General features: G+C 48.6%; 1 pseudogene; it reads left to right on the forward strand.

Moving 5' to 3' along the window:
- The window catches only part of LOC119967539, a 112,794-nt pseudogene that overhangs the window by 77,316 nt on the left and 13,113 nt on the right, over window positions 1-22,365 (forward strand).

Consider the following 22,365-nt stretch of genomic DNA (forward strand, 5'->3'; position numbering starts at 1 on the left):
ACACGGGAGATCTTCAATTTGACTGCAGCCTCTCTCGCTCCTAGTCACCTCAACATTCACCAGCATCTTCCTGCTCTACGGGGACTCAAACAATCAGGGTCTGATGTCGTTCTGCATTACCAACTGATAGGCTCAAAATGAGCAAAGAGGGTGCCCACAGACACCAGATGGTATGGGGCCCCCCCATTGTTCGGGATCCTGTGCCTAGGCACGGTACGTTTCATCATAAGCCTGCCTCACTTTAAGTGTCATGATCTGAAGTGATTTGAATCACCAGCCCTTCAAAATAAAAATAAACTGTCTTCAGCTTTCACTTAAAGTTAAAGAAAGCAAACAACCGCTGCTGGGATGCATTGATTGACAATGTTTAAGAGGTTATTAAAGAATGAGCTGTCTTTAGTGAAGTTGATGAAATAGATGTTTGTTTTTAAACATGATGTGGAGATGCCGACGTTGGACTGGGGTGAACATAGTAAGAAGTCTTACAACACCAGGTTAAAGTTCAACATGTTTGTTTCCAACACTGGCAGTGCTCCAAAAGCTAGTGTTTGAAACAAATCTGTTAAACTTTAATCTGGTGTTGTAAGACTTCTTACTGTTTTTAAACAGGTTGACTGCTTGAGGGGATTTACATCCTTTGAATGGGTTTCCTGAATGAGAGTTTATTTTCAATATCAGGTGTGTTTGAGTGAGAACTCTTTTAGATTGTTAGAAATGCATATGTTTTTCATGGCCTGAATTCTCTGCTGCCAGTAGTGGAGGTCCCAGTGCAGCGCAAAATCCCGCGTTGGGCAAAAAAATGGGATCGGCGCCCGGCATCTATCCCGTTGTGAGGCTACGATTCACCTGCTTCAACACAATCAATGTCTTGTGCCGGCGGGAGTATACAAATGGATCATTTGAACCTATTTGCATCCTATTAATGACTGTATACCGGATTCTCCATGTCTCTGTAATGCTCCGGTTCTCTCAGCTGGGATTCACACGGGCATGGATTGGTGCAAGTATTTTCCAGCATGACACCATCGCAGTAGACCTTGAGGTGGGCCAAGGGGGTAAATATTTAACATAGGTGCCCTCAACGACCATCGGAGGATCCCCATCACTTATCCCCCCCCCCCCCCCCCCCCCCCCCCCCCACTCACAATGAAAATCCTGCCCAGCATAAACAATTAGGAGTTAAGTGCTTTCACTTCTTCTATTTCTCAGCAGGAAGCAGTTAACCGCTTTTGATGTGGTCAGGAGCAGTCAATCTTTACTCAATATTTATAAACATTTTTGGTAGGTTTGCAGCAGAGTACTTGAAATGCAATCAAGTGAGAACAGAAATGAAAATAAACAATCCAGACACCTGTCTGTATGGAAGCTATTGCCCTGTCAATTTCAGCCAACAAAAAGCTATTTCTCTTTGAAAGTGAATCGCAGCCTAACAGATCAAAGGATCTGAGAAGGTTTAAATCCTTGTCATGTGGTTTTGACTTTCTATAAAGTAACAGCTGCTGTTTTCTACACCTCTGTCGGAGGCAGCAAGTGTAAGGGACAAGTAAGTGAAAAAGCAATGATTTTCACTGTTTCTGCCTAGACTGCTCCTTAGCTTCCAGGCAGGAGTGACTGATGGTGAAGGGGGCGATCTCTGATATGGGGAACCTCTGATTTGGGGGGGTCTGGTGGAGGTCTCTGATGGCGGGATCTGATTGAGGTCTGATGAGGGTGATTGGGGCACCCTCATGCTGTATACTGTGGTGGTGGGGGTGGGGGGACAGCAATTCCCATGGTGGGGGGAATGCCGCTACTTGTCTTGAAGGAGGAAGCAGGATTTGCATTGGTGGGGCAGCCACCGGACCTTGGGAGGGGAGAGGAAATCGCTTCTCGGTGCCACTCTTAGCATCAGCGCAAACCATAAGTGATTCACCTCCGGCGGGAGAACATCATGTCCCAAATGGAGAATCGTGCCTCATTTCCCCATACCATCTAAATACCAACATGGAGAGAGCCTGAAGGTAGGGGGAAATAAGGAATATGAGGGGGCATGGAGGTGGCATGGGGCATGAAAATCTCATGGGTGCATCGGGGTGTGGAGGCAGCATGTATGTATGGGGGCAAGGTTAAGTGAATGGGCTCGGGTCTGGCAGATGGAATACAATGTTGACATATGTGAGGTTATCCATTTTGATGGGAATAACAGCAAAAGGGATTATTATTTAAATGATAAAATTTAATACATGCTGCTGTGCAGAGAGACCTGGGTGTGCTCATGCATGAGTCGCAAAAAGTTGGTTTACAGGTGCAACAGGTGATTAAGAAAGCGAATGGAATGTTGTCCTTCATTGCTAGAGGGAAGGAGTGTAAGACTAGAGAGATTATGCTGCAATTGTATAAGGTGTTAGTGAGGCCACACCTGGAATATTGTGTTCAGTTTTGGTCTCCTTACTTGAGAAAGGATGTACTGGCGCTCGAGGGTTTGCAGAGGAGATTCACTAGGTTAATCCCAGAGCTGAAGGGGTTGCATTACGAGGAGAGGTTGAGTCGACTGGGACTGTACTCATTGGTATTTAGAAGGATGAGGGGGAATCTTATAGAAACATATAAAATTATGAAGGGAATAGATAGGATAGATGTGGGGAGATTGTTTCCACTGGCGGGTGAAAGCAGAACTGGGGCATAGCCTCAAAATAAGGGGAAGTAGATTTAGGACTGAGTTTAGGAGGAACTTCTTCACCCAAAGGGTTGTGAATCTATGGAATTCCTTGCCCAGTGAAGCAGTTGAGGCTCCTTCATTACATGTTTTTAAGATAAAGATAGATAGTTTTTGAAGAATAAAGGGATCAAGGGTTATGGTGTTCGGGCCGGAAAGTGGAGCTGAGTCCACAAAAAATCAGCCATGATCTCATTGAATGGCGGAGCAGGCTCAAGGGGCCATATGGTCTACTCCTGCTCTTAGTTCTTATGTTCTTATGTGTTGTCGGAGCTGTTGGGGGAGGGGGAATATCCCTTTCGGTATGAACAGGATCAGGCTCATAGGGCGCGGAGGCCTAAACCAAAGGTGAATGAGCCACCAAGAACAGTGATTGTTTGTATCCGTAGGTACCGTTTGAAAGAGAAGGTCCCGAGTTGGGCAAAGCTGAAGCGGGAGGTGCAGCGGGCTGGAATTGGTATGCGTATATACCAGGGCTTTACTGCGGAGTTGGCAAGGAGGTGGGCGGCCTTCGGCCGAATGAAGACGGCACTGTATAACAGCAGTGTGCAGTTCGGGATAGTGTACCCAACTAAGTTGAGGATGACCTACAACTCCAAAGAAATTTATTTTGAGATGGTGGAAGTGGCGGAGGTGTTTGTGAAGGCAGCAGGACTGGGGCAGAAGTGAGAAATGGAACTGACGATTTGTCTTGGACTGAGGGTAGGGGGGTGTGGCGGAGTGTACGCAGCTCTATTTTTCACTGCATGTTATATGTCCTAAATGAGTTGACGTTGCCCTTTTGGACAAGGTAAGAGTTGGGATTTTCTTTTGCAATAATACTTCTTTGGGGTTTGTGGGTTTACACTGTGGTTGTGTGTTGAAGGGGATTTCTTTGTTTCCCTGGGACTGGGCAGAGTGGAGGGGATTGTCGGGGAGTGAGGCCTGAGCAGGGTCTTCCATACTGGCTAGCTCAAGCTGGCCAGTGAACATGCATGTGGTGGAGGGAGGGGCTGCGGCCATCGGAGCCTGGTAGAACAGGTTTCGATGGACTAAGGAGCTGTGAAATGTTGGGGAAGGGGACTGATACTGGGGGAGGTGTTTTCGAGAGGAAGTGGATGGGAGGATTCTGGGAGGGGAGGGGCTCAATGGTATCAGTGAGACAGGGCGGGCCAAGCCCAGTTGTCAGGGCCTGGAGTTATGATGATGGTGGATAGGTGGGGAGGGGTTATGACCCCGGTTATGATAGTTACGTGGAATGTGAGGGGTTTGTTCAAGGGAGGTTTATCATGTTATCTTGGGGCTAGTGCTCGTGAACTTGGTACCAAGGCCCCCTAGAAGCCTTTTTTGGGGGGGAGGGGGGTCAGACCGGCTCGGGCGGCAGGCAGGTGCAGGGGCGGATGTTAGCCTTTGCCTCGCTGATTGCCCGGAGGCGGGTCCTGATGGGGTGGAGGTTAGCTGCTCCATCCTGTGATGCGGCTTGGTGGGGGGGACCTATTTGAAATTCTTTGACTCGGGAAGGTGAAGTCTCAGCTGAATTGGATGAAGGAAGGGTTTCACAGTTCATGGCGACTGTTTATTATGCACTTCCAAGAATTGGTTGCCATTGAACATTGGGGGGGGGGGGGGGGGGGGGAGGGTGGGTCAGTGGCATTGATGTTTTTTGGTTCCACTGTTTACGGATTGATTGTTAATTTGTGTATTTTACCTGGAATGTACAGGTGTATGTTTAGGTCTGTATACTGAGCGGGGTGCGGTTTGTGTGTGGGGGATTGTTATTGCATTTGTTTTTGTTTATTTTTATTTGGTTGTTTATTGATGAAAATGTTGAAAATGAGGAGAATAAAAAGATTTTTTAAAAAATTATGGTCGAAGAATACGCTGATGCCTTCATGCCACCATGGGACATTCTCAATGGCAGGACCCAGTCAATTTGCCAATCAACAGCATCTTCTGCCACTGCTGATATTTTACCGGCATTGGGATGGACCACAATGTGTGGCGACCACCAGGTAAAATGTGGCAGCCTCTCAGCAGGTTCCCAGGGAGTTGGGATGGAGTGGGAGAGGGAGAATGCTTTAATTAATATCTGATTCATAGTCCACAGTGGGACCCTCCCCCTGCCCACTGCGGTAAGGGCCAACCCAGCGACTCCAAAGCCACTGCCGGAGAGTTCATATCTCTGATTGCCAGAGCCTGCCAGCCTGGACCTGACAAGGTACAAAAAGATTTTAACTAGCTTTCATGGACACCTTTTTTTCCTGGGGCCTCAGCAGCAGCCATCTCACGGCACTGTTGAGTGCTGACCCTCTGATTGTGTTGACAGCCCTGAGAAGCAGGCTGCAGTTGTCAATTTGTCTTAGTTGACTCCCATCAGTAATATCCTGCCTAGGATGCTGCCTTCTGCCCGGATAGTTTTGAAATCCACCTTGGATCCCAGTTGCGGGGCTTCCTACTTGTTGAATAAAATCTGGCCCTTATCTCTTGTTACAAGGCACAAAAGCGTCAGACATAGTGGGTGCGATTCTCCGCCCCCAAGCCGGGTGGGAGAATCGCGGGAGGGCCACTCTGGCACCCTCCCGCGATTCTCCCAGCCCCCCCAAAATGGCATGTCGCGTTTTGCGACACGCCGCTCGGAGAATTGCGGGCCGCCGTTTTTCACAGCGGCCCGCGATTCTCCGACCCGGATGGGCCGAGCGGCCTGCCGTTCCCGACCGGTTCACGCCGGCGGCAACCACACCTGGTCGCTGCCGGCGTGAACATGGCGCTGAGAGCTGTTTTGTGGGGAGCGGAGAGAGGAATGAGCATCACGGCTGTGCTCGGGAGGGGACTGGCCCGCGATCGGTGCCCACCGATCGTCGGGCCGGCGTCTCAAAGGGACGCACTCTTTCCCCTCCGCCGCCCCGCAAGATCAAGCCACCACGTCTTGCGGGGTAGCGGAGGGGAAGACAGAAACCGCGTATGCGCGGGTTTGAGCCGTCATCCGTCGTGACGTCAGCCGCACATGCGGTGCGGTTTTATGCTGTGGCGCGTTGGAACTGTCGATCGATGAGTCGAGCGCCATATCCCGTTCGTACGAGAGCATCTTTCAGCATCTGTAGGCGTCTGTTACGCTCCTCCTCGTCTGAGCAGATCCTGTGTATACGGAGGGCTTGTCCATAGGGGAGAAGTGGAGCATCGTGAGGTTGTCTGTGGGCTTGCGGTAAAGCGAAGTGCTAAGGTGACCATCCTTGATGGAGATGAGTGTCTCCAAGAAGGCAACAGAATTTGGAGAATAGTCCATGGTGAGTCTGATGGTGGGATGGAATTTATTGATCTCATCGTGTAGTCGTTTCAGTGATTCGATCGACAGTTCCAACGCGCCACAGCAAAAAACGGCACCGACCTCCTCAGAAGACAAACACGGGACACCAGTGACAGAGTACCCTTCGTCGTCCAGTACTTTCCTGGGGTGGAGAAACTACGACATCTTCTTTGCAGCCTTCAACACATCATCAATGAAGATGAACATCTTGGCAAGGTCATCCCCACACCCCCACTACTGGCCTTCCAGCAACCGCGCAACCTCAAACAAACCATTGTTTGCAGCAAATTACCCAGCCTTCAGAACAGCAACCACAACACCACAAAACCCTGCCAGGGTAATCTCTGCAAGACATGCCAGATCATCGACTTGGATACCACCATTACACTTGGCAACACCACCCACCAGATACGCGGCACATACTCGTGCGACTCAACCAATGTAGTCTACCTCTTACGCTGCAGGAAAGGATGTCCCGAAGTGTGGTACATTGGCGAGACCATGCAGACACTGCGACAACGAATGAACGGGCATCGTGCGACAATCACCAGGCAAGAATGTTCCCTTCCAGTCGGGGAACACTTCAGCAGTCAAGAGCATTCAGCCTCTGATCTCAGGGTAAGCGTTCTCCAAGGCGGTCTTCAGGACATGGGACAACGCAGAATTGCCGAGCAAAAAGTTGTAGCTAAGTTCCGCACGCATGAGTGCGGCCTCAACCGGGATCTTAGATTCATGTCGCATTACATTCACCCCCGACCATCTGGCCTGGACTTGCAAAATCCTACCAACTGTCCTGGCTTGAGACAATTCACACCTCTTTAACCTGTGATTATCCCTCTCCCTGGATCTGTAATGATTTGATTACCTGCAAATGCTTGCATTACAAGCATTGTGCAGCATCTCTGACTTTGTCTATATAAATGTTTCTGGAACATATCTCTCCATTCACCTGAGGAATGAGCTGCGCTCCGAAAGCTCGTGTTTGAAACAAACATATTGGACTTTAACCTGGTGTTGTAAGACTTCTTACTGTGCCACCCCAGTCCAACGCCGGCATCTCCACATCAGAGAATTATAGAGTAGTCAGCTTAATGTCAGTGGTTGGAAAATTAATGGAGCCCCTGAGGAGCGAATAGAGGAACATCTAGAAACAAAACATGTAACAATTAATATTCAGTAATATTTCTATCATGATCTCATTGTGTTATTTATATGTAACATCTAGATTCCATTTACTTGAGGATTACTTGAGGGTTTGTTTACAGCTTTTTTATGATCATTCGAGAGTGGAAGTCATTGCTGTGTTGGATGTTATGACTTCATAAAACCTAGGCTCATTACACACAGCAGATATCTCGGCAGGTAACCATGTTCCCACTGTACAATGTGCGACCCTGACCTTTTGCCCTTTATGTAGCTGAGGTGGTTCCACACCTGCATGCCGGTCAAGCATCACCCTCATCTTGTCTTCTTTTTCGAGAAGTGCATCCTGCACCTCAGAGAATTTGGATAGCAGATGGCATGGCAAGATCATTCTCACTTGCCTTCCAAACATGAACTTTGCTGGCGATGATAAACCCATATCTAGAGGTGTAGCCCGGAGTTGCAATATGGTGACATGACAATCTTGTTTTGTTGACCTACACTTCAGGAAAGCTTTGACAAAGTTTTCTCTTTGGTTCCAGTGTTAGAATGTGGGTATTCTTTTCGGGAGAGGTTTATAAGTCTTGAATCTAAAATACACCCCGATTGCGCCATCCTTCTTTAGAACGCAAATAAATGAATGACATCATTCTGTGTGGCGATGCACACAGTGGATGCCATTGCATTCCATATCATCCAGCTCACACTTAAGCTTATCTTGTATGTGAATGCTGTGCTTTCTGGGAGTGTCGATTGATGGGTTTGTGTCTTCTCTGAGATGCAATACAGCGTCACCTTTGAAATTTCCCATGGCATCGAATCTGTCCAGCTACAATTGTTGTAACTCCTGGACCAACTCAATATGAGTGTTCTTAGTCTCCTCTGCTGCCATTGGTATTTTGGTGATCTCATGGATTGTCACAATGTTGAGATCTGTACATGCTGGTGGTCCAGCCACTGCTAGTCTGCTCATGTCTATCTGGTAAAGTATTATGATTTCCATGCTGAATTGTTGTAGCTGCATTGCATTGTTGGTGTACCAATGCAAGTAATTGGAGGCCCATTGTATGCAGTCAGTTTAGCAATTGTTGGTTGTACCGTTGATTTCCAATGGTCCAGGTACATGTTCATCAGGATTCGGACTGGGCGAATACTTGCACTAGCTCCCATGTCAACCTTGATCTTGAGTTCATGTTTGCAACTGTCTTTGGGCCTATGATACTGGCAATAGCAAAAGCTTCCAGTGGCCTGATTTCATCCACACAGTGTGTTACATTCACAATGTGGAAAATCAGTTCATCCTCTATTCAAAAGCTGTTCCATTTGGGGTCTCAACTTGGCTCTGTCTTGTGAACTTTGTGTATCAGCTTGGGTTTGCGTAGGTCTCTGCTGCATCTGTATTCTGTTGTTTGTGATTTATTGTACCCTCTGGATGCGTCCCTGGAGCCTGATTTCTCATGTAGGTGTGTGCCTGGTGGCCTCTTGTGCTGGATGCCTTGTACAGATCTTGGAATGCAGGGCAGCTTCGCGTTGGGTGTGACAAACCGCAGTTAACACTGAGCTTGCTTGCTTTTTGTGGTCTGCCTATCGTGTACATACTGTTAGCTGCACCTAGTGCTCGCAGATGCTGATGCCTGGCTACAATGTCTACATTCTTGCTGCCATCTTTTAGCAGTGCATCAGTGCTATCACCTTTTTTTTTTCCAAGAGGTCTTTTTGGAACGTTTTGATAGTTATTAAGGCAATCACCAATGCTAATGTTCGTTCCAACAATTTGGCTTCTGAAAAGTTCAATTATTTGCCATTTTCTACGGCATATGTTGATGTATTGGTCGAATGGTTCCTGTAGCTGTTGCATGTGCGACATCGATTCTGAGTAATGAATTCTAAAATGTATACTGACTATGCTTATCCAGTTATATAACTGCTCAGGCTACAAAGCATAGCTTCATTCCTTGTTTAAAAAAATTGAATTTGGATAGCACGTCAGTGGCCTTCCAGTTAATGTGGGAAGTTTGGAATCCGTCCCTCTGCTGTGCTTTTGCCTTTTCAGACTCTGACATGCAGGAATTGAGCTGCAATTTCTAAAGTTGCAGTGGATCCCAGGTTGTGGGGATTGTCAATTCTGATGAGTCTGCAAAAATTAAACAAAGACATTCGTGCACTTTCAGAATCAGTAAGTAATTGACAAATGAAGTACAACACCGATAAATGGGAGGTAGCACATTTTAGTAATGGATGTCCTGTGGCTCATATAGATTTCCGTTTGCAATATTCATCAACTTCCTTGCTCTTGCTTCCATCTGCCAGCTTTTGAATACTGTGTTTTCGACTTCAGTTTTCAATCATATACGTGATAAAAGAATCCTCTACAACCAATAACTCCATAGCCCTTCATTATTAGAACATAAGAACATAAGAACATAAGAACTAGGAGCAGGAGTAGGCCATCTGGCCCCTCGAGCCTGCTCCGCCATTCAATTAGATCATGGCTGATCTTTTGTGGACTCAGCTCCACTTTCCGGCCCGAACACCATAACCCTTAATCCCTTTATTCTTCAAAAAACTATCTATCTTTACCTTAAAAACATGTAATGAAGGAGCCTCAACTGCTTCACTGGGCAAGGAATTCCATAGATTCACAACCCTTTGGGTGAAGAAGTTCCTCCTAAACTCAGTCCTAAATCTACTTCCCCTTATTTTGAGGCTATGTCCCCTAGTTCTGCTGTCACCCGCCAGTGGAAACAACCTGCCCGCATCTATCCTATCTATTCCCTTCATAATTTTAAATGTTTCTATAAGATCCCCCCTCATCCTTCTAAATTCCAACGAGTACAGTCCCAGTCTACTCAACCTCTCCTCATAATCCAACCCCTTCAACTCTGGGATTAACCTAGTGAATCTCCTCTGCACACCCTCCAGCGCCAGTACGTCCTTTCTCAAGTAAGGAGACCAAAACTGAACACAATACTCCAGGTGTGGCCGCACTAACACCGTATACAATTGCAACATAACCTCCCTAGTCTTAAACTCCATCCCTCTAGCAATGAAGGACAAAATTCCATTTGCCTTCTTAATCACCTGTTGCACTTGTAAACCAACCTTCTGTGACTCATGCACTAGCACACCCAAGTCTCTCTGAACAGCGGCATGCTTTAATATTTTATCGTTTAAATAATAATCCCGTTTGCTGTTATTCCTACCAAAATGGATAACCTCACATTTGTTAACATTGTATTCCATCTGCCAGACCCTAGCCCATTCACTTAACCTATCCAAATCCCTCTGCAGACTTCCAGTATCCTCTGCACTTTTCGCTTTACCACTCATCTTAGTGTCATCTGCAAACTTGGACACATTGCCCTTGGTCCCCAACTCCAAATCATCTATGTAAATTGTGAACAATTGTGGGCCCAACACGGATCCCTGAGGGACACCACTAGCTACTGATTGCCAACCAGAGAAACACCCATTTATCCCAACTCTTTGCTTTCTATTAATTAACCAATCCTCTATCCATGCTACTACTTTACCCTTAATGCCATGCATCTTTATCTTATGCAGCAACCTTTTGTGTGGCACCTTGTCAAAGGCTTTCTGGAAATCCAGATATACCACATCCATCGGCTCCCCGTTATCTACTGCACTGGTAATGTCCTCAAAAAATTCCACTAAATTAGTTAGGCATGACCTGCCCTTTACGAACCCATGCTGCGTCTGCCCAATGGGACAATTTCTATCCAGATGCCTCGCAATTTCTTCCTTGATGATAGATTCCAGCATCTTCCCTACTACCGAAGTTAAGCTCACTGGCCTATAATTTCCTGCTTTCTGCCTACCTCCTTTTTTAAACAGTGGCGTCACGTTTGCTAATTTCCAATCCACCGGGACCACCCCAGAGTCTAGTGAATTTCGGTAAATTATCACTAGTGCATCTGCAGTTTCCTTAGCCATCTCTTTTAGCACTCTGGGAATATTCCATCAGGGCCAGGAGACTTGTCTACCTTTAGCCCCATTAGCTTGCCCATCACTCCATCCGTAGTGATAACAATCCTCTCAAGGTCCTCACCTGTCATAGCCTCATTTCTATCAGTCGCTGGCATGTTATTTGTGTCTTCCACTGTGAAGACCGACCCAAAAAACCTGTTCAGTTCCTCAGCCATTTCCTCATTTCCCATTATTAAAACTCCCTTCTCATCCTCTAAAGGACCAATATTTACCTTAGCCACTCTTTTTTGTCTTATATATTTGTAAAAACTTTTACTGTCTGTTTTTATATTCTGAGCAAGTTTACTCTCATACTCTATCTTACTCTTCTTTATGGCTTTTTTAGTAGCTTTCTGTTGCCCCCTAAAGATTTCCCAGTCCTCTAATCTCCCAGCAATCTTTGCCGCTTTATATGCTTTTTCCTTCAATTTGATACTCTCCCTTATTTCCTTAGATATCCACGGTCGATTTTCCCTCTTTCTTCCGTCCTTCCTTTTTGTTGGTATAAACCTTTGCTGAGCACTGTGAAAAATCGCTTGGAAGGTTCTCCACTGTTCCTCAACTGTTCCACCATAAAGTCTTTGCTCCCAGTCTACCTTAGCTAGTTCTTCTCTCATCCCCTTGTAATCTCCTTTGTTTAAACACAAAACACTAGTATTTGATTTTACTTTCTCACCCTCCATCTGTATTTTAAATTCCACCATATTGTGATCGCTCCTTCCGAGAGGATCCCTAACTATGAGATCGTGAATCAATCCTGTCTCATTACACAGGACAAGATCTAGGACCGCTTGTTCCCTCGTAGGTTCCATTACATACTGTTCTAGGAAACTATCGAGGATACATTCTATAAACTCCTCCTCAAGGTTGCCTTGACCGACCTGGTTAAACCAATCGACATGTAGATTAAAATCCCCCATGATAACTGCTGTACCATTTCTACATGCATCAGTTATTTCTTTGTTTATTGCCTGCCCCACCATAACGTTACTATTTGGTGGCCGATAGACTACTCCTATCAGTGACTTTTTCGCCTTACTATTCCTGATTTCCACCCAAATGGATTCAACCTTATCCTCCATAGCACCGATGTCATCCCTTACTATTGCCCGGATGTCATCCTTAAATAACAGAGCAACACCACCTCCCTTACCATCCACTCTGTTCTTCCGAATAGTTTGATACCCTCGGATATTTAACTCCCAGTCGTGACCATCCTTTAACCATGTTTCTGTAATGGCCACTAAATCATAGTCATTTACGATGATTTGTGCCATCAACTCATTTACTTTATTCCGAATACTACGAGCATTCAGGTAAAGTACACTTATGTTGGTTTTTTTACCTTTGTTTTGAATCTTAACATCTCCAGTTTTATTCCTTTTGTTATTACTGGGCCTATTCACTGAGCTCCCCTCAGTCACTGTACCTTGTAGATTTTTGACTAACATTTTACTAACATTTTCCCCATTATTGACACTTTGCATGCCCCTCATGTCCACACCTCTTGTCCACTCTCTTACTCCACCTGAAGGTTAAGTGTACAAACGAAGGCTTCAATACCATCACCTGGGCTCTTGGGTCTGCAGTGACAATCTGGCTCTGTTTTCTTTTGTTCAGTTGTGAAGGCAAATGAAGTCTGTTTTCTCTCATTCTAGAGGTTTTCGTATGCGTGTGTGTATGTGCACACCAATATGTCTGTTTATGTAAAGAACACAGACAGGTGATGCTAGGCCCAGGACAGCAATGTAAATGTGCTCCTGTCATGCCTTTGGGACTGGGCTGTGTTACCCATGGCTCATGATGAGCAGGGGCTCGATCACGACCCTGATACGATTCTGACAAACCTAAGAGATTGTGTCCTGGAAATCTTGGAAACCGTAAGGGGACATAAACAGACATATCGGTGTGCACATACACACACACACATGCATACAAAAACCTCTAGAGCGCAAACAGACTTCATTTTTATGTAACACTCCATTGTTTCTAATTATGTATTAATGTTTATAATCTCCAGTTTTCTTTTGAATGCCTTGTGCATTCAAATTCATACCACTCAATTATTTGTTTATTTTTGAAACTTTGTCTGTTATTCTTTTTCTTGGTTTGTCGATTAATATTTTGGTAGATTTTGCCTCTGCTACTCCAATCTCTCATCACCTTGCAGCCTTTTTCTTCCATACTAATTTTTCAAACTATTTTTTCTGCTTAACAGCCCTTTAGCATGAACAAACCCTTTGACAGAGTATCTGAAAACCCCTCGTTGTTACATAGGGTAATTCCTTGTTCTCTCTTATCCCCGTATTCTGTACATAACACTTTTCTGTCTAAAGTTTGGGCTTGAATGAATACATAGCATTTGATTGCGCAGCATTGTGAAATCCATTACACAGTCCACGCTTGTCTCCACCCAAGGGTGCGATCTACCGGCCTCGCCACGGCCGACTTGGAACGTCACGAGGCCGGTCAATCTGCAGGAAATGGGACTGAGTGCGGCCTTGGTGAGGTGTTCCTCACTGAGGTCCAAAAATAATGCAGTGTTCCGTTTAACAGCGAGGTTGTTCTCAGCACTGCCCACTCCGGGAAACATTTCCGTTAAATCGTGGCCGTCTCACCCGTCTCCCTTCTTATTCTTATCTCTAACAGGATTTCATTCTGTCTTGCAAAGCAATCTGACTTCATTTCAAGTTCAAACATTTTTATGCCATCAATTATCTTTCTCACAAATCTTATATGTTGAGAACTTGGAGTGTCAAAAGCCTCAGCAGAAAATGGAGTGGGCAAGTTTCTTCAACGTTTCAGTGGATAACGAACAGAACACCTTTAAAGAGATATATTGGATATTCCAAAACCAACAAATGCAGTCCAAACAAATTTGACACGTTGACAATGAATGATAGTTAACATGGTAAGCAATTTCAAAAATGATGGCAAAACTAGACGCAGGCCAGGATTTTACCACCACGGCGTGGCGCGTCTCTCCCCGGAGGATGTGGCGAGTCATTTAAATCTTCATTTAGTTCCATCGCACAGGGCAGGAGGAGCTGTAAATTCCTGGCCACAGATAGTGCCAGCATGGTCACGCCCTGCAATTGTATTTGGATTGTCCCCTATTTACATTGGGCATTCATTTGTAACAGAGAATTTTCAGTGTTAAAAGATCACTTAAAATCATGAATAATGATAGGGAGAACAGGAAACAGCATTTGAGGAGAGGAAGTGTGAACATTCACAAGATTTTTAAATATAAGTGCCAGCACCTTGCTGGTGTTGGGAATTTTGCATGGTGCTCCATTCATTAGACTTTTCTCTGCACCTTTCAACTGTAAAACATTTTGCACTTTAACTTGTTAAAATTATGAGTAGACAACCGTGTGGTGAGGGCAACAGAGGCAGATGGAATCTCAGTGAATGGTGGGAGGAATAATCTATCTCCATAAGTAAAGAAATATAAGGAGTGAGAAAGATAGAAAAATTGGGTGAATTTGAGTCAAATTAGGTACAAGAGAAGTAAAGATTGGAAAGAAAGATACAGAAAGGAAAAATAACATTTTCCTTCAATGTGACTTTTTTTTTGCATCTAATAACAATCGACTCCGCATAGGAATGAACCATTTAAATTGTAATCTTCTGGGTCTGAGAGATTATTGGAATTGTTTTAACAATTATTGCATTATTAAAAGGGTACTTTCATTATTAATTACCAGACCTAGCTTTCTGTAGCAGATTTACCAATTAATGTTAAATTCCAACAAGTACCGAAAAGTTATGCAATTATCAGATCAGAAGATATTTTTCTTCCCACAGCGATTCCATAACTGTCAGTAGATTTTATCGGATTTGAACTTTTTAGAAGAACATAACCAGAGTATTTTTACTTTATTCAGTTTTTTCTTGTGTCATTTTTTTATACACCTACGTACGTTTGCAGTTTCTCTGTCTTGATGCCAGCTGCAGCTCTGTTTGTAACACTCTAGATGCTAAGTCAGAATGTGTGTCTTTAAGCCCCAACCCAGGACTTTGGCATAAAAATCTAGGCTGACACTCCGGTGCAGTACTGAGGGATTGCTGCATTGTCGGCGATGTAGTCTTTTGGATGAGACGTCAGACCATGGTGCCATCTGTCCGTTCAGGTAAAAGATGTAGAAGGGGCAGCACGGTTGCACAGTGGTTAGCACTGCTGCCTCATGGCGCCGAGGTCCCAGGTTTGTTCCCGGCTCTGGGTCACTCTCCGTGTGGAGTTTGCACATTCTCTCCGTGTCTGCGTGGGTTTCGCCCCCACAATCCAAAGATGTGCAGGCTAGGTGGATTGGCCATGCTAAACTGCCCCTTAATTGGAAAAAATTAATTGGGTACTCTAAATTTAAAAAAAAAAGTAAGAAAAAAAGATGTAGAAGATCTCAGGCCCCAACGCGAAGAATAGCAAGGGAGTTATACCTGATGTCCTGGCTAATGTTCATACTGCAATCCATATCACAAAAGCAGATGATCTGGCCATGATCATATTGCTGTTTGTGGGAACTTGCTGTGTGAAAATTGGCTGCTGCCTTTTCTACAGTAGAACAGTGACCTTATTTCACAAATACTGGCTGAAAAACATTTTGAGGGGTATGCTGGCCATGAAATATGGTACGTAAATACAAAGTCTTTCTTTTCAAACTATTGGAAATCTCTTCCTTATTGAAGGTTCAACGTGAAGAAGGAGTCAAGACACCACAAGGTGATTTGCCGTCCCTTTCTGGAGGTGAACGCTCGTTCTCAACTGTGTGTTTCATTCTTTCACTGTGGGACACCAAGGAGTCTCCTTTCCGTTGTCTGGGTTTGATGTTTATAAGGTAGGCTTTAAACTCAGTTAATCTTCCAGTTGATTAATGTGAAAGTAGCAATGTTTATCACTTTTAACTTGTGTAGAATCATGGAATGTTGTTGAGCCAGACAATTTCTAGACAGTATTTTCACCGACCACAGATACGCATCATCAAATTAAGCTTTAACACAAGATTAGAAAATCCGTTGACTTGTTTTTCTTACTTCAAAATGCTTCAGCTCAAGCATTTTATCAAGCATGCGCATACAGATATCTTCTAAAACCGTTGGAAGTTCAGGAATGTGCTCATCATCATTTGTAGGGTCAGGGTAGGTCCATTAATTCATATACTTCAGCCAGATGATCACACTTCAATGGGGGTGTATATCAAGCAACTACCAAAGTGAGCTAATGTTCACAGCAAGCGTCCTGATCTGGAGGGAAAATGGGCCCCACCTTCCTTCATGGGCCCCACTGACATGATCCAGTTTTTCAGCATGCCTGACTTCACATAGCAAGACAACCTGCTGATTGTCTGCTTTATCGGGATGTGGAAATATCCACCCTGGAACTCCTCAAAGCCCCGCAACCATCTATGTCCATCAGTTGGACGGTGTCTATAGTAGGAAAGATGGATGATGAAGATTTACCACTTTGTTGGCTTGAATTAATTTTTATGCAGAAATTGATATGTTAGTGCGGTATTATCCAGAGACCCAGAGGCAGGCCTAGGTTCTGAAATTAGAAGTCTAATGGTGACCATAAAACCATTGTCGTAAAGACCCATCTGGCTTACTATTGTCTTTTAGGGAAGGGAATCTGTTATCCTTACTCAGTCTGGCCTACATATGACTCCAGATCCACAGCAATGTGGTTGACTCTTAAATACCCTCATGAATGGGCAATAAAGGCTGGTCCAGCTAGTCAGGTCCATATCGCATAAACAAATATTTTGAAATTGGTGCTAAAATGTTGGATAAAACTGTAAACGGCAACTGTCAAGGAACAGGCAGAGAACTGGCGACATGGCAGTTAGCTGCAAAGGTTAAAATGCCAAATTTCTGATTTGTATTTTCCTTGGTTGAAAGACTATGAGCGGGATTCTCTGTTGCCCGACGCCAAAATCGTATTCGGCAATCGGGTGGAGAATCCCCGATTGCGACCGAATCAGGGCCGGTGCTGTTTTTCGGATGCTCCACCCCTTCCAAATCACTAGCATCAGCACGTCGCTTTGATGCCCTCCCTCGATGCTCTGCCCCCGATCGGCCAAGTTAACGACCATGCGAGTCACATGTGATCTGAGGTTTCGTAAACCCGGCGTGGCAGCTGCAGACTGTGTCCAGTGCCACCAGAGTTGGTAGGGAAGCCGCGCTGCTGGCAGGGGGCGTTTCGGAGAGGGCTGGGGCACTGGTGGGGAGTAGTCCAGGGGTGGTGAGGGGGTGGGGTCCAGGGGGGACACTATTTTGCCATGCTTTACAGCATGACTGCTGCATGTCGTCACATGTGCGGCCACGGACCAGGAAATTCTCCGACTGTTTGTATCAGGAACGACGGAAGTTTTACCTGGCGCAACTGCTAGCTCACCATCCGGCGGAGCATCTTTACGGGGGCAGCACCGACTTTTCATTGTAAAACTAGACACTTCCTCCGGACATAGCCTCAAATTCGGAGAATCTAGCCATTACCTTGAATGGAGAATGCCTTAATTTTAAAACTAATTGAGTAGGATTTTCCAACCAGGGACACGGGGGGTTGGATTCTCCGATCCCCGACGCCGGAATTTCATTCGGTGATGGGGCGGCAAATCCCCGATGATGCTGAAATCGGGGGTGGTGCTGCTTTCGCGATGCTCCACCCCCTGAAAAGCACCGTATCCATGGCCTCTGAACGTTGGCTGAGGCCCGCCACGCGATGCTGCGTTCCCGACCGGCCGAGTTCCCGATGGACTGAGTCGGGTGTGATCTCACCCGTCGGGAACTCAACTTGGCAGACGCGGACTCAGTCCAGCGCCACAACAGTCGGGGGAGGGCCGATCCACGGGCAGGCAGGGCATTATTCGGGGCTGGGGGCATTGTGGTGGGACGGTCCGGGGCGCGCGAGCAAGCCGGTGGGGTGACTAATTTGCAGGCTGGGTCCGCCATGAAGCACGGCATGGCCGCCGCTGTGCACGTGCACGGCCATGGACCCGGCAACTCTCCTGGCCATATCAGCAGCTAAAGCTGGGAGCTCTATGCTGCCTGGCTGCTAACCCCCCCCAGAACAGAAACTCGGTGGCCGTTTTGCGCAGTTTTCCTACCGTTTTCATGCCGTCGTGGGGGCACAATCCCAGGGTTCGAGAGAGAGGAGGTGAGCAGGGTTACCAAAGGCGCAACGGTGATCTGCCAGTTGTGCCGCTCGCCGAGGGGCCTTTGCCAGGGCCGGGTGGAGTGACAGGAGGGCGACTGGAGGATGGGGTGTGCCCCTGGAACCGGGGTGTCTGGGCATGGACCAACATTGCCCAATTGACTGCCCCCCCCGCTACTGACTGCCCAATGTATCCCGTAGATGTACAGAGTGCCATCAGCCATATGCATACCGCTGGCATGCGTAGTGCCAGCCACCAGTACACCTGCCGGCAGGGACGTGTGGCAGGGTCAGAGGCCAGGGGTGCATTGCAAAGTGTTAGGGGGGACAGCCGTTGTTGGGGGTGGGAATTGGGAGGGGGGACATGCGGGGCCAGGGGTTGCAGTGCAGGCCAGGGCAACCGTGCAGCCCGTTACAGCTGGTTGGACACAGGAGTACTTACCATGCTAACGTGACTGCCCTTTACACCGCCAGAAAATGGAGTTCGATATCGAGCCAGGAGTGGTTGCCACCTGCCTAGCCCCCGCAGCCCTATTGGACGCAATGAGGCTGCATGAGCAGGGGGTACTCGGAGAGGAACCTGTAGAACAGCAGCCTCTCCCAGAGGAGCAGCTGCCAGCCGGTCATAATGGAGAGCCGGCCGCCCAACAGGCCGAGGAGGAGGTGGGAAGGAGGCACCCCATCAGGCCTTGTGTGTATCGGCAATGCTTGTCATATGAGAACATGCCAGAACAAGTGGGCCGCTGCTGTCTGCAGCTGAGTAGGGAGACCATGAGACATTTGTGCCGGATCACGGCGCATCTGAAACTGTGAGAATATGGGATAGGACATCTGCTTCAGGTGGCCATCAAGCTGACCGTCGTCCTGAACATATATGCAACAGGGTCCTTTCAGGCGTCGAGGGGGGACCTGTCTGGGACCTGGGACCCAACCCCTGGCACCTCCGAGGTCAAACCCAGGGGGGAGGGGGCCTCTGACTGCCCAGTGAGCCCTGGCCCATGTCCACCTCCAACACCAATGCCCCACACCAGTGGCCTCCCCCACCCTCTGCTCCCGGCCTAGCCTATCTCTCACACCCTTCAGACAGAGGATCGGGACAGTTCGGAACATCGGCGAACAGGTGTTTATTGTGATATATATATACACAGGTATTGTGTCTTCGCCTCTATCGCTAACCTATGGGCTTCACCTGTGCCAACTTAACTAGTGTCTAACTTTTTGACATTAGGTGCTCTAACACTCCTTCTAGTGGGTACCCGAGGTGGTACATCAGAAGTGGAGGACGACTGCTGTATATCCCTGCCAGTGACCTGGGTCCCCTTTGACTGCTGTCGTCTCAAGCGACCAGGCCCAGATGGGCTCTGCAATTTTCCGGGTGTCACAGGTGGCATAGTGCTACACTGTTTTGCCCTCTGCCCATTGAATGCGCCACGAATAGATGGGGGAATTCGGGGGTATTGCGGTGTTCCAGCAACTTCCCTGCAGGGATCACAGGCATGGGCCCCATCACTTCCTCCAATCTCGAGGTGTCCGATGACCACCGGGCTACTCTTTGGGACAGGGGTGCGGCCGGAGCTCCGGGGGCTCCCCCGCAACCTGGCGCTGCCAACCTGGAGGCCCACTCTCGCCTCGACCAGGCTCTCAGTACTCGCAGTCTTGGAGAACCAGGACTGTGCCACTTCCCTCTGGACTGTGCCACGTCACTTAGTGACTGTGCCAGGTCCCCCTGGGATTGGGGAGGGGGGTGCGGGGGGGGGGGGGGGGGGGGGGTGGGCGCGGGGAGGGGGTGTGTGGGCGCAGATCACCAGCAGGTCCCAGCTCTTCACCAGGTGAATCTTGGTGTTGCGGTGGAGAGGTGAGGTGAGGAACCCCAGATGAACTGCCTCGTCTCCAGATGATCCTGCAAGACAAAAAGATAAGGCGCATGATTGGATCACATATAGGCATGGTGTGGGGGGAGGGGTGCCCCACGTGCCATAGGGACATCGCATTTCGATCACTTGTGCCTCCGATGCCAAGCTGTGCTTCGGTGACTGCTCACTCTCCAACCACAACGGCGAGGTCCAGCACCCTTTGCTCAGCGACGGTGAGGGGCCGCAGGCTCGGCGGGCCCCTTCAGTCTTCTCTCTCTCCCTGCGGTTGTGGGCTGCCTTCTCCTGGGGGACAGCTTATGCAGAGTGTGAGACACTCTGATGCGGGCAGCACAGGGGGTCTGCTGCCAGTGGCATGTGTGTGCAGGGCACCCGGCCATGGCGGGCAGTATTGGTGCTGGCATGTGGTGCAGGGTGGAGTGTGTGGCCTGCTGGTGGGTGGGGTTTGATCATCCTCCAGGTGGTTAGCGAGGGGCTGGGAGTGTGTGGGATGGGGGTTTGGTGCCAAGGGCATGGTGGTGGTGACTCATTCTGGCTCACCTGGGGGGTTGCCCATCCTCTCCCAGCGCTCTGCCTGGTGGGAACCGCCTGTCAGGGGTGGTGCTCGTGTGGTGGATGTGTGGGGTAGCGGATTGTGTCAGGGGCATGGTGGTGACTCACCCTGTCTGGCCTGAGGAGGTTGTGCAGCTTCTTCCTGCACTACTACCTGGTCCTGATGGTGGGGCGCACGTGTTCATGGCCTCTGCCATCTGTGCCCTGGCCCAGTTGACATCTGTGGGTGGCAGCTGCCTTTCCACCCCGGGAAACAGTCATCCAGCAGTGTCTCCAGCTCTGCCTCTGCGAATCTCAGGGCCACTCTCCATGGTGGCATCTTCTTGGCTGGAATGAGAGTGTGTGGAGTGCTTATATGCTTGTCAGTCTTTCCAATTCGAATCCCAACCTAAGCAAATCCGACGTTGGCATCAGTTAGAATCGCAATGATTCGCTGGTGCTGACCTAGTAACATGTCCTAAATTGCTGTAGTCCAGCGCCGCTATCAGGGCCATGGACCACCCGCGATTCAGTCCTGATGTCAGCATTTACTCTCTGAAACGCAGAATCTAGCTCATTATGTTTAATGGTGAATGTATTTAACCTTCAGGAAAGTCTTCACACTGAAAGGGGAACCAAAGAGAGATCAATACATATCACGGGCGTGTTTCTCCGACCCCCCCCGCCGGGTCGGAGAATTGATGGGGGGGGGGCGGCGTGAATCCTGCCCCTGCCGTCTGCCGAATTCTCCGGCACCGGAGATTTGCCGGGGGCGGGAATTGCGGTGCGCAGGTCGGCGGCCGCTGGTAGCGGGAAACCCCCCCCCCCCCCCCCCCCCCCCACCCCCGGCGATTCTCCGGCCCGCAATGGGCCGAAGTCCCGCTGGTTCTTTGCCAGTCCCGCTGGTGTAGATCAGACTAGGTCCCTTACCGGCGGGACCTGGCGGCGTGGGTGGGCTCTGGGGTCCTGGGGGGAGCACGGGGCGATTTGGCCCCGGGGAGTACCCCCACGGTGGCCTGGCCCGCGATCAGGGCCCACTGATATGCGGGCGCGCCTGTGCCGTGGGGGCTCTCTTACCCTACACGTCGGCTGTGTCAGCCTCAGCTTCCGCGATGGGCGACACCTAGGTGAACCATCCCCCCCGGCTCATGCGCGGGGATGACGTCAGCAGTTGCTGATGCTCCCACGCATGCGCGGACTCCTGCTGGCTGGCGGAGCCCCTTCGGCCCCAGCTGGCCTGCCGCCAAAGGCCTTCCACGCCAGCTGGCGGGGCGCAAACCACTCCGGCGCTGGCCTAGCCCCTGAAGCTGCGGAGGATTCCACACCTTTGGGGCGGGCAGATGCCGGAGTGGTTCACGCCACTCTGTCCCGCCGGGAACCCCCGCCCCTCCGGGTACGGGATAATCCCGCCCCACATTTTACATGTTGAGGCCAACATTTTGACTTTTGAATGATGTGTTCCATGAGAGGAAATGAAAGAGATCAGGCGCGGTTCTCCAAAATGGAGACTAAGTATTCGGACTGTTGTGAACGGTGCGGGGACAACCGATTCTGTCCCCCAGAGGGGCCAGGACGGTGTGAACCGCTCCAGACTCCCTTCCCGGCGCCAAATGGGCGCAGCGCCAACCTGCGCATGCGCGGGGGACTTCTTCAACGCTCCCGCCCCGATGTAACATGGCGCGGGGTTCTGGGGCCGGAAGCG

This window comes from Scyliorhinus canicula, chromosome 6 (assembly GCF_902713615.1).
Source record: "Scyliorhinus canicula chromosome 6, sScyCan1.1, whole genome shotgun sequence".
Lineage (NCBI taxonomy): Eukaryota > Metazoa > Chordata > Chondrichthyes > Carcharhiniformes > Scyliorhinidae > Scyliorhinus > Scyliorhinus canicula.